Source organism: Arachis hypogaea, chromosome 18 (assembly GCF_003086295.3).
Source record: "Arachis hypogaea cultivar Tifrunner chromosome 18, arahy.Tifrunner.gnm2.J5K5, whole genome shotgun sequence".
In the NCBI taxonomy this organism is placed as follows: Eukaryota; Viridiplantae; Streptophyta; class Magnoliopsida; order Fabales; family Fabaceae; genus Arachis; species Arachis hypogaea.
This window is the reverse complement of record NC_092053.1, coordinates 47599138-47613113: the sequence shown is the minus strand read 5'-3', so window position 1 is coordinate 47613113 and position 13976 is coordinate 47599138. Positions and strand designations below refer to the sequence as shown.

Genomic DNA, 13976 nt, shown 5'->3' with positions numbered 1-13976 from the left:
TGTTGTTGTTGCATTTGTCAGATTTGCTTATCCTTTTTAAGATAGGATTTTGTGACTGATCGACCACAGAAACAAACTCTACCATGTCTTTCCTTTCCGAAAACTGTTTGAACTGCCTCATCATCACTGTATCCTGCTTGTTTCAAATTTTGAATATGATACTATTACACACAAATAGGACTAAAATAAGTTCATGCACCTAAATGCTTCAAAATAAAAAAATAGCTAACACATTTCTGGTTTGGTGTACTTTTCTAAGAAATTGGATAACTCACAATCGTCTCTTGTGTTCCCGAATGAGTCTCTCCTTTTTTGTTTGTACGAGTTACAACAAACATCTCAGCTTGTGATGGATCTTTGTTGTCCTCCTTCTTTGCACGCTACAGAGAAACCACCAACATGTGACTAACTTAAACACTCTTGATAACATGAAAGATGCAAAAATACTTAAATTCAAAGCACAAAAAAATACCAATTCAGCGCGTACTAACTCAAAACTAACTGGACCTATTCGATGATTCCATTTTTGCTTGGATCTATTTTCACGATTTATGTCAGAAATAACCTACATTTTGTTGCAATGTAAAAATACATAGAGTTAGTTAAATAAATGAAACCATCATTAAAGCCAAGAAAGTTGTGAAAATAACTTACTTTGCTGATATCAAGCCTCCAAAATTGAACTAATTTTTGAAAATGCAGTTCAGGTACAGTCATTGGACAATTTTTCATCATCTCTTTGAATAAGCTGTGCGGTGTATAGTGACATTTTTTATGCATTTTTTAAATTGCTTCCATGACTCTCCAATGGTATCTATCACCCAAGGCTCAGCATCACTAGGAATGTTATATTTAGACTACGAAGAAACAATGAATTATGTTATTTTACCATACATGCTAAGCCTATTTGTAAACAATTTAAAAAGGAGAATGATCTACTCACCTTTGCATAATCCAACATTGAAGTTTTAGTCTCACTGGACACAGCTTGCCAATTAGTATATAATAAGGTAACCAAATTAGAGTTTCTTGCAAGTGTGTCCAAGAACCGACTAAATAATTGAACTTGTGTTTTTGTTGGGCCTATGGGTTTGCCATTGTACCATGTTAACTCTATTTGTGTCTCCATGGCATGAATATGCTTGAGTTGGGTGGGACCACGAGCTTTTTTCTTTTTGGTACCTATTTCTAATGTCATTACTAGAGAATATTAACAAGAATACTAACCTAATGAATAAAACAGTAGACTAAATAAAAGAATTAGGTTGGTGTCTTTCACTATTTGCTATTGAAATTAAGGTCTTCGCAGCAACCTTATGAACTTTATTTGGAAGCGCAAAGTCATCTTTGTTGCCATCCGTAGCAAGAGTCAGATTATATCGAGACTCTCCACAGATATGACAAACTGAGTCATTTATGTACTCATTCCGATACAGCATGCAGTCATTAGGACATGCATCAATCTTTTCATAGTCAAGACCCAAGTCTTTAACCATATTCTTAGCTTGATTAAAAGAAGTGGGAATATTCAAATCAGGTATAGCTTCTTTTAATAACTCCAAGAGGGAGGTAAAAGATGTGTTACTCCAGCCATGTAGACACTTCAAGTGGTAGAGACTAATGATAAGAAAATCCAGTAGTACAATTCAGACATAATTCTAGACCTGCTTCATCTACCAACTTATAAAATTGCTTCGCATCTTCATTCAACCCGTTGTTTCCCTCTTCAAGATTTGCCATATCTCCGAATGCATGACGCAGCAACCCATCAATGTCATCAAAGCCGCCTCGATCATCCATGTCACGTCCCACCACTGTTGAGATTATTGGTTCCCCATGATTGATCTATCTTTTATAACCTTCGACAAAACCGTAGCAAATAAGATGCTCATATACAGAATCCCGTTCATGCCAATAAGTGTTTCCACACTTTGTACACGGACACTGGATTTCTCTTCCAACCGGTTGTCCAATTGAGAAGGCAAACTCTAAAAAATTATTAACACCATCTATATACTTGTTATCAAATATTGGTGAATCCATCCAATCTTTTGATAGAATACGATTAAACCTAACAATGTAAATACCTGAACTTACTAAACATGATCTAGTAGGTCAATTATAGTGACAATCTAGCTAGCATATACACATTTACTACCTAAATAAATGGAAGATCAAATTACTTTACATGACAAGTATCATACAAACTTACTGCTTAGTTCCTTCATTTTGAGATGCCATATGAAGTTGTTATACACAGTGCCACAGCAACTAGTCAACTCCTTTTATCTTTACCAGTCTAAAAAAATTATACTGTATACAAAATAAAACAAAAAATTCAAGAGAAGCTAAAGAACATTCAACAACATTGTGATCCATCAAGGTTAAATACATCAACCTAAAATAAAAAAAATGAAGTCAAAACTGCTTGAAGAGGAAGTAATGAATAAGAATTTAAATATGAAAACCAAAGCCAATTTTAAAAAATTACAACAACCAATTTTAAAAATCTTAAAAAAGTAATGGCTTTGTTTTATAATTAATTATGATCCCACCCCCTGGATTTTTACTTAAATGTTTAGTTAGGCCCTATATATGCGAAGTTAGTTCTTATTTTTATTTATCAAAATTTTCAAACATTCCACATTTAATTACAAAAGGAATCAATAAATGTTATAAATGTCAAAAGGAATCTATAATTTAACAGAAACAGCTAAACAAGTAAACATAGCCCTCGTGGCACTCGGCAGTTTCTAAATGGGAAGAAAATGATACATAGTTTGGTCATTATCAAATTATTATCAAAATCCATGCAGCCACAATTTGGTCTCCAACCAGCCCTCTAATTAAAAGAATGATAAAGAAGTCAAAAATAAAATGAATAAAAAAAGTAAAAAACTAACTTGAAAGACAAAACTCAAAAGAGATAAAAAAAAAAAGGACACCATCTTTACCCGATGAATTTGATGACTTTGCCGTCTTCGTCCTTGATGGGTGAAATTGTAAGTAGGTTTCAGAAGGGCGTCCCATCCTTCTTGTAATTCATCAACCTTCCACAGTAACTCTTCCCAGCTTCGAATGCTTCCCTTATCCAAAGCCAAAGCAACAACCAAACTTCTCTATCACAACAACCAAATTTTTCTATCACAATACCAAATTCAGATCTCTATTAGAAAATCATTTTAAGCCATTTAACTTACTTGGAAACTGATCATTTTGTACAAAATCTAAGAAAAAAATAGCTAAGCTAATAGTCCTATTCCAAAGACAACTATGTATATTTTCTCTACACCTGTATTTGAAACCACATAATTGAAAAATAAAATTCATATTGACACATGGATTAGAGAAAAAGGTTTTGTAATTAATTTCATATAATCTATGAACTAACATTCTACGGTAAAAAGTAAGTAAAATTGAACAGCATGAATATGACAAAGAATTTATTACTATATACCCTTTGTTTTTGTTGAGTCTTGAAAACTCAAGGCATGAATGTAAAACTTGACAATGATCTAGTTATACCTTTTATGATGTTTGAACTGATATTAGGGGCCAAAACCTCACAGTGTCCAGCTTTGTTTCTCAATCTCTCTGTCCCTTTCATTCACCAATCTGCACATGGTGCTGTAATGTGGAACTGAGATAACTGTTTTCAACAAAGACAAAGGACTAAGTGTAAAAACTGAAAAGTCAAAACCAAAATGGATCATCTAATCAGCATATCCAATTAGTGGCTCTCAAATAAGTACTACCAATAATGTCATGGCCAAACACCTTTCCATAACTAACTAACTAACTAACCTTGAGATACGAGACATCGAGAACTTTCAAATAGAAGCACTTCTTGCAAAGAAGGTCAACGCCAAGATCAGAAATCTCAAAGCACCACTTCAAGTTGAGGCACTCTAATCTGCTGCAACCAACAGCAATCCTGGCCAACCCAATATCAGTGACACCCAAGAACAAACAATTGAAAAAACTTAGCTAATTGCAAAAACTAAACTAATTAAATTGAAAAGAAAAGAAAAGCAAGAAAACAAACTTACTTGGAATACTGATAAACCGCTATTTTACGGTTTATTTTGTACTGAATTGAGCAGGTTTTATCAATTATTCTCACACTTATGCATATAAATTGTGTATTTTACATTTTCCTTCCTAATTCTGTGATATAGTTGAAAACATGTTTCCTGGGCCTTTAAACTATCAATTTTAATTACCCTTTATTACCATTCGATGTTGTAATCTGTGTGTTAAGTGTTTTCAGGCTTTATAGGGCAGGAATGGCTTAGAGGATGGAAAGAAAACATGCAAAAGTGGAAGGAACGCAAGAAAATGAAGTTTTGAGAAGCTGGCAGCGATGCGTACGCGTGACTGACATGTATGCGTGACAAGGATTTTTCTCAAGCCACGCGTACGCGTGACATGCGCCACGTGCAGAAATTGCGGAAAGCACAGGGGGCGATTTCTAGGCTTCTTTTGGCCTAGTTCCAAGTCTGAGAACACAGAATAGAGGCTGCAGAGTGGGGGAATCAATCATTCATTCATCGAGACAACATTCATTCACATAATTTTAGGTTTTAGATGTAGTTTTTTAGAGAGAGAGGCTCTCTCCTCTCTCTAGGTTTTAGGATTCTTAGTTTTAGTTCTTCTCAATTTCATATTTCTATCTTAGTTTAATTTAGTTTTCTCTTCTACTTTTATTTGTTCTAGTATTCTAGTTTATTTATTTCCCTTGTTGATTACTTTATGTTGCCAACTTAGTTTATGAATTCTTCATGTTAGATTTGATTTCCCTTTTTAATGCAATTTGAGGTATTTCATGATTATTACTTCTTTTCTCAATTGTTGTTATTGATTCCTTGCAATTGGTTGCTTAGGTCTTATTATCTCTTATTAATTTCTATGTTTTTATGTTATGCCTTCCAAGTGTTTGACAAAATGCTTGGTTAGATTATAGAGTAGATTTTTCTCCTCTTGGCCATGGTTGAGTAATTGGAGACGCTTGAGTTATCAAACTCCTTTGTTGATTGATAATTGAAAGTTGCTAGTTAATTTGAATTCCACTAACGCTAGTCTTTCCTTAGGAGTTGACTAGGACTTGAGGAATCAAATTGATTTATCCACTTGACTTACCTTCAGAGTTAGAGGTTGACTAAATGGGAGCAATGGACAATTGATGTCACAATTGAGGAAGATAATGAGGATATGACTTCTAATTCTCATACCTTGCCGAGAGCTTTATTAGCTATTAGTTTTATTCTTGTAATTTAATTTTCTTGTTCCTTATTCAAAATCCCAAAAAAGATAAAATCTCATAACCAATTATAAGTACACTTCCTTGCAATTCCTTGAGAGACGACCCGAGGTTTGAATACTTCGTTATTATTTTTACTGGGGTTTGTTACTTGTGACAAACAATTTATTTGCAAGAAAGGATTATTTGTTGGTTTAGATCTATACTTGCAACGAGAATTCATTGAGGAATTCTAAACCGTCAAAAATCCGTTCGTCAAAATGGCGCCGTTGCCAGGGGATTACAAACGTGTGCCTTATTATTGGTTATTGTGAATATTGTGAATAATTTTGCCTTTTTGTTTCTTTGTTACTTGTTTTTAGTTTTAGGAGTTTAGTTTCATTATTCCTTATTAGCTGTTGTTTTTATTTTCTCTTACTACTATGAATTCTCATCCCTTTGGCTACGAGTTTGGTTCCAATTATTTTGTAGGAAATAGAAGCTATAATGAGAACATGCATCAAGGTTGGGACAATCAAAGATGGGAGGAGCCACAAGAATTTGATCAACCCTTTCGGCAATAACCTCCTCCAATGTGCCATGAGCAACAACCATTCTACGATACATCCCAAGACAATGGTTATGGTGGACCTTTTCGTGACAATCTACCTCCACCAATTTACTATGAGCAAGAGCCATTTCGAGGTGTGTACCAAGACAATAGATATGGTGGATCCCCTTGTAGTTACCAACAAGCCCCACCACATGCATATGAACCCCCTCCTCAACATAGCTTTGAACCACCATACTCACAAGCCCTCTACTACCAAACACCCTCATATGATCCTAACCCTTATCCACCATAGTAACCACCCTATGAACCATATGAGCCATACATAGAGCCACCCCAATTCCAACCCAATTACTCCCAAGAACCACCACCTCCATATACACCTTGTCTATATCCATCAATCCAAGAGCACTATAATTCCGCCTATGATATCCAAGCAGAACAAGAATCAAGGGATCATCTCAAGGAAACGCTGGATAAATTTCAAGCAACCCTTCATCAATTAGAGCAAGTGGGAAACCAGATACCACACGAAGCTCTTATGGCTAAAGAATCCAAACCTGAGAACAAGGGATTAAAGTGTGTTGTTCAACAAGTGAAAAAGATGGAGAGTGTTGAACAGCCACAACCCTATTATGATGAACCACCCTCATATCATGAACCCTTCCTCCCAATCAATGAACCCATATCCACCCCAATCTTCAATGCATGACACTCTTGGTGTTCTTCTTCAAGGGCAAAGAGAGATGCAAAGGGAGGTACTAGAATTCACGGCTGCCTTAACCGAGGTAGTAAATCAATTAGCTCCCCAATATTTGGACACTCAAGGAACTCCCATGGCTTCATGTGGAGAATCTAAAGAAGAGCGTAGCATGAAGGAGACACTAGAAACTCTGGGGGACAATGAGGAACATGACTTTGTATTGGAACAAGTGATTGAAGCCGTAATAGTTGAAGAGAAAGAAGTGGTTGAAGACTTAGAAGACGCTGAACCTCCATGGGAATTTAGAGTTGTAGAGTATTCCTCTAAGAAGATTAAAACTGATGCCAAGGAGGCTAGTGCACAACCTCCATGGCATGTTCCCTATGAAGAATTGGATGGGATAGATCAAGAAGCAAGTTCCTTTGTTGATGATGATCACGAATCAAGCCAACCTTCCCCGATGAAATTGAAAGTAACATCGAGGTAGATTTCTCTCAACCTCATGTTAAGATGTAAGTGATGAAGAAGAGGTTGATGAAATTGGGGAGGAAGAGCTTGAAGGTGAAGAATCTTCTCAAAAAGTGGAAGTCCTTTGGAAAGAGTGGACGGGAGTTGAATATGCTTTGTCAAGATCGTTGAAGACTTCTCTACCTAGGTTGCCATCTAGTCCTTCACTTGAGTGGATAAAACTTATCTCTATTCGCTTTACTGTCCCACTTGAGTATGGTATTCTTGAAACGGATGGTCAACTTAGGAGACTTTGTGGAATTAAGCGTAAAAGAAGGATGTTTAGTGGTTGGAGTTGTAAATCAAGGCTCATCAAAGTTGATACTTCAAAAGCTAGAAGCAAGGGTGGGACTAGTGAACATTTGGTTGGATCTAAGAGAAGAGTTTGGTATTCCATTGAGAATTCGGATTGCTTGCCACCCGGTTGGAGCGATGATGAGCAACTTACAGATGGGTGTAGATACAAGATTTGGGATCCGGGCATACAAGAGGATCAACTTTAGAAGCTCAAAGCTTGTGGAGAACTTCATCAAGGCTTGGTGAATTTATTTAGAGATGTTGAAGCTTATTGGAAGTCCAAGCGTTGGTGGCAGTTTCAAGATGAGTTCAAGCACAAGCCACCATGATAAGGAGCTCACCAAATGTCCAACTTAAGGACTTTAACTAAAAGTGCTAGGTGGGAGACAACCCACCATGGTATGATCTTCCTTTTTATTAGTTTTATTTTCTTTTTGTCAGTGTTAAATTCCAATTCTGCATGTTTACCATTATTTTGCTCCATATTTCATAGGTTAAAAAAAAAAGGGGCAACCCACGCGTGCGCGTAGGCCATGCATGCGCGTAGGCCACGCGTGGGCATCGATACCAATTTGGCTCTCTCATCCAATGAATAGAGAGTTGTGATTGAATCGTGTGCCTGGCGTGCTAGAGGCACAATTCGAGCCACGCATACGCGTTAATTTCATTTCTAGCACACCATGCGTGGGCAAGCGCGATGCGCACACGTCATATGTAAATGCTGTCCCATTCAACTTGAACAGAGAGTTGCGCAAAAATGACGCTGCAATTGTGCGTTTAGCACAATTTCAACCGACGCGTACGCGTGCTTCACGTGTACGCGTCATCTTCATTTATCTCCATTCACGCGTTCGCGTCTATGACGCTTACGCGTCGATGCATTTTTGTCTTGGCCACGCTAAAGCGTGATCCACGCGTACACGTGGATTTGAATTCATTAACCCCTGATGTGAGAACCCTAACCCATTCGCGTGCCCTATCCCTTCTCCCTCAACGTTCCATTTTCTCTCATTTCCCTCCAAACCTCCTTCAACACCATCATCAACCTCTGCTTCTCACCACCACCGTCCTTCGTCCGACGACCCCACGCCGCCGCCGACCACCCCTTCCTCTCCTTCCTTTCTTCTTCTCCTTCCTTTCTTCTTCTCCTTCTTCTCTATATCCCCTTTTCTCCCTCTTTCCTCCCATCGCTACAACCAGAGTAGAAGCTGCGCTTCCCTGCTCTGTGTTTCGCTGCTCTGTGACCACCTTCCCAGTGCCACTTTTGGGTTGGCCGTGTCAGTTACTTCCTCTTCCAGTTCTGTTTCTGCTTGCCCCAGGTTCCCCTGTTTTCCCTTGTATTTCTTTTCTTGCTTTATCACTTTGTTTAGGTAATTTTGTTAGCTTTATTTAATTTTTGCTTAGTTTAGTTAGATTAGAAATGCATGTTCTTAGTTGATTTTAGGTGGTTAGGTAGCTAGGATGTGGTTAGTGGATTTAGGTTTGATAATTGCTCTGTTGTTGCTACCTGGGAATGGTTAATTCTTCTTTGTTTGTGCTGATAATTTGGCCCTGTGCTTAATTGATTTATTGATGCTACTGGCTGCTTTTTGGAATACAGAAATTCTGAATTGTGTTTGCAGTGATGATGATGTTGGTATTCTGTAATGCTTGCCATGCTGCTGTTATTGCTAATTTTGGTTGCTACTGTTGTTTGATGCTTTCCTACTTCATACTGTAAATTCATATGAGTTTGACATTGCTAGCTTCTTGAATAATTCATGTTACCACTTCTCTGGACTTCAAATTGAATTATCAATTGCTCTATTTCAATTTCCATTTTGTTATTTCCTTAAGATTAAGGGCTGGTGAAATGTTCTTTTAATTCTGCACTTAAGTATCTGAACTCAGCCTTGCCTGCTTGTGATTAACTTAGTGTTTTGCTGCTATTTTGATTTGTAATGCTCAATGCATATGAAGTTCGTGTATAACTCTCGTTTAAATCTGTCCTTAGTTATATGGATTGAAAATTCTGCTCATGTTTGAAAATACACCCTTTGCTTATCTGACATTATAGTTGCTGGTTTTGCATGAATCTTTCTGAGATTCATATGAGTTGCTGATTCTGTTTGAAATCGGATTTTGAATTGTTGATTTGCTACTGTTTATTTACTCCGGGAATGCTCGCATTGCTATCGGAATGCTGCCCAATTTTTCTAAAAACTGTTTTACTAAACTTCCACTCATGTATTGACTTTAGTACTTTTGAATTGTGATTTATTTGGATTAAACCAAAGCCTATTCATGGGGTGATTGACAAACCCCAATTTGACGGTTTGTTTTGCCTTGAATTTAGAACATTTTGATAACCTTTTGTCACATTTAGCCTAAGAATTAGCATGGTTTTGTTATCTCTTCCATGATTGTGCTTAAGTGTAAAAACATGCTTTTTAAGCCTTGTCTTGGTGAATTCTAGTTTCTGTTTAATTCCATACGATGCCTTGATGTGTTTGCTAGTAACCTCAGGTTGAAACTAGGCATGGATCAAAGGAAGCAAGGAAGGAAGCAAGGAAGGAAGCATACAAGTGGAGAGAAGCATAAAAAAGTCAAAGAAGCAAAGTCAGCCATGCACGCGCACGCGCACAAGGCGCTCGCGCGCACATTGCAGAATCGACCAGGGACGCGCACGCGTACCATGCGCGCACGCGCCGATGATGGCACATGACCTCATTAATGCAACACGTGCCTGGCGATTTTGAGAGGTTTTCTGAACCCATTTTGGCGCCAAATTGCCAAGGGAAAGGAATAAAAGGATGAAGGATTAAGGGAGGATGGGGATTCATCACTTAGGATCATTGATCACTTTAGATGTTAGTTACAATTAGTTTAGTTTTAGCTTTGTAGTTAGTTTCTAGAGAGAGAAGCTCTCACTTCTCTCTAGAATTAGGATTAGGTTTAGTTCAATAATCTTAGATCTAGGTTTTAATCTTTGCTTTCTTCTACTTCTACCTTTCAATTCTTTGTTGTTACATTGCAATTTCCTTTATGTTGTTCTTATGTTTTGTTGTAGATCTACTTTTGCTCCTTCTATTTTCTTTCAATTCAATTAGAGGTAATTCATAATAATTGTGTTTCTTTTGATTGTTGTTGTTAATTCATTGCCATAATTGTTGTTAGATTCTATTTTTGTTATCAATTTACTTTGCTTTTCTTTTATGCCTTCCAAGTGTTTGATGAAATGCTTGGTTGGATTTTAGTATAGATTTTGTTCCTCTTGGCTATGGTAGAGTAATTAGTGACGCTTGAGTTATCTAATGTCTTTGATGATTGATAATTAGAAGTTGCTAATTGATTTAGATACCACTAAAGCTAGTCTTTCCCTTGGGAGTTGGCTAGGACTTGTGGAATCAAGTTGATTTATCCACTTGACTTTCCTCCATCATTAGAGGTTAACTAAGTGGTAGCAATGGACAATTGTGGTCACAATCGAGGAGGATAACTAGGATAGGACTTCTAATTCTCACAACCTTGCCAAGTGCTTTTTAGTTGTTAGTTTATTTTCATTGTCATTTACATTTCATGTCTCTTATCCCAAAACCCCAAAATACAATCCATAACCAATAACAAGACACTTTATTGTAATTCCTAGGGAGAACGACCCGAGGTTTGAATACTTCGGTTTATAAATTTTAGGGGTTTGTTTTAGTGACAAACAACTTTTTGTATGAAAGGATTAGTGATTGGTTTAGAAACTATACTTGCAACGAGATTTCATTTGTGAAATTCTAAACCGTCAAAAATCCAATCGTCAAAATGGCGCCGTTGCCGGGGATTTGCAATGGTGTTATGTTATTGGTTATTGTACATATGTGAATAGTGTAAATAGTTTGTCTTTTGCTTGTTTACTAGATTTTGCTAGTTTTATTTTGTTTTTCCATAATGAATTCTCACTTTGGCTATGAGTTTGGCTTTAATTGTGTTGTAGGGAATGTGAACTTCAATGCTAACATGTACCAAGGATGGAACACTCCAAGATGGGAGGAGCCTCAAGGAATTGATCACTCCTATTGGCATCAACCTCCGGACACTTCTAGGTATAATTTCCATCCTAATGCATGCCAATTTAATGGCTATGGTGGCTCCTTTTATAACAACCAACCACCACCATATGCCTATGACTCGTATCCTCAACATGAACCACAACCATACTCACAAGCCTTTCCATACCAAGCACCTTCCTATGATCCATATCCACCATATGACCAATCACCCATACCATATTCTCATGACCATTATGAGCAAGAAACCTTAGAACCACCACAACCCTATCAAGATTACTACCATGAACCACCTCAATACCTACCACCCCCATACCCTTACCAAGAAGAACCACCTTCCTACCATGAACCCTCTCTCCAAAATAATGAACCTTCCTATCCACCCCAAGCCCCAATAGATGATTCTCTTACCTTGCTACTTCAAGGACAAGCGGATATGCAAAGGGACACCTTAGAGTTTGTGACTAACTTGACCAAGGTAGTGCATACTTTAGCCTACAAATGTTTGAACACTCAAGGTGCTTCCGTGGCCACATGTGAAGAATCCATTGAAGATCATAGCATGAAGGAGAGATTGGAAAACCCGGTGGAAAATAAGGGAGGCTATTTTGTGTTAGAACAATTGGAGGAGCCTATGATCATTGAAGAAAGGGAAGAAGTGGTTGAAGATTTCGGAGATGTTGAAAGTCCATGGGAATGTAGCATCATGGAGAACTCTCCCAAGAAGCTTGATATTGATGTTGAGGAGGGTGCGCAACCCCCAAGGCATATCATCGTTGGAGACTTGGAAGAGGCTTATCAAGAGATGGATTCAATCATGGAAGAATTTCTCTCTACAATGGAACCCTCTCCCATTGGACATGGAATTGAAAGTATAAAAGAGTGTGCACAACCTCCCATACCCTTGGTGAGCAATGAGAAAGAGAGCTACCAAGAGGAGAACGTTGGCATGGTGTATATTGAAATTGAAGAATATGAAGAGGTTGATCAAGAGATGACCTCGTTCATCAATGAATTTCTATCCAAAATTGAATCGCCTCTCATTAAACAAGATGAAGTTCTTGAAGATAACACCAAGCCACGTAACAAAGAGGATGAGGTTGAAAGTGAGAAGAATTGTGAAGAGGTGGAAATACACAAAGAAGAGCACAAGGAAGTAGACCTTGCATTGTCTAAGTGTGGGGAAGACCCTCTTCCCAAGTCACCATCCAACACAACATTCAAGTGGGTAAAATTCTTATCCATAAGCTTTACTTTCTCGCTTGAATATGGTTTGATTGAAACGGATGGACAACTTAGAGCTCTTTGTGGAATTAAAAGCAAGAATGAGTTGTGTAGTGGTTGCAAGTTAGGAATTAGGCTCATTGAGGTCAAAGCTTCAAGGTATAGGGATGATGGTGGGACAAGAATTACTTTATATGGATCTGGGAGGAAGCATTGGTGGAGTAAAGAGAATTCTATGAGTCAATCACCTCTATGTCAACCGCTCATCCGACAAAACCATGAAACTCAACTAACGGATGGGTGTGAAGACAAGATATGGGATCCCGGTTCGCTAAATGAAGACCAACTATGGGGACTCGTGTCTTGGGTAGAACTTTGCCCAAGTTTGATGAATATGGTTGGAAATTCTGTCAACCAATTGAGGAGCAAAGATCCTTGGAGATTCAGGGACGAGTACAAACATAAGCCACCATGACAATGAGCCCCTCAAAATGTCCAACTTAAGGACTTAAACTAAAAGTGCTAGGTGGGAGACACCCCACCATGGTAAACTCTTTCCATTCCCTTTTAAATTTTCCTAATAAGTGATTTGAGTTACCATTGTAGGTAGATGTTTCATACAAATTTGTTTGTACAATTTAATTGTTAGCTTAGTCACATGCATGTTGTGTTTAGTAGTAGATGAATAATATCAAAAATTGTATTTTTGTGAATTGTATGATGGTTGAGTGAATAAGAGTTGTGAATACTAAGGGGAGCACCCAGCAAGTTTTTCTTTCAAAAAAAAAAAAAAAAAAAAAAAAAAGAGATAGAGATGAAGAAATGGGCATGGACGCGCGCGCGCAACGTGCGCGTACGCGTCCTGACGCGCATGCACCATAAGCCACATTCCAGAGAGTTGGGCCTCTCCTGAGCCAGCGTTGTGCCTCCAGCCCAACTCATTCCACGCTGACGCGCGCTACGTGCGTACGCGCACATACAGCTATGGGGAACTACACGCGTACGCGCACTTGCCGCGTCCGCGTCGATTCGCTGATGCAACTTCTGGGCCAATATCCAGAGAGTTGCGCTAAATTTGGGCCAACTTTAAGCCCCCAGCTCAACTCACCTCGCGCGGACGCGCACAGGCCGCGTGCGCGCATATATGCCAGAAGCAGGAAAAGACGCGAGCGCACGCATCGCGCTTGCGCGTCCTACAATAAACTGTCAATGCACGCGGACGCGTACTTGCCGCGTGCGCGCAAATCTCGTAGCGCGACTTCCAGGCCATCCTCCAGAGAGTTAGGCCTGGGTTGGGCCAACTCTAAGCCCCTGGCCCAACTCCATGCACGCGTGCGCGCACGGTACGCGCACGCGTCCTTCCCTCTTTTTGCTCATCCCCGCTTAAGCACATTGTAC

General features: G+C 38.6%; 1 long non-coding RNA gene across 1 annotated transcript; it reads right to left on the bottom strand.

The window, feature by feature from the left end:
• Positions 1 to 274: 274 nt before the first annotated feature.
• Positions 275 to 1176, bottom strand: LOC140181639 (uncharacterized). The gene is made up of 4 exons (XR_011876625.1): positions 944 to 1176; positions 655 to 857; positions 473 to 565; positions 275 to 380 (listed from the first exon to the last, which is right to left on the bottom strand). It is a non-coding gene; the product is annotated as an uncharacterized lncRNA (long non-coding RNA).
• Between the last annotated feature and the right edge of the window lie 12800 nt (positions 1177 to 13976).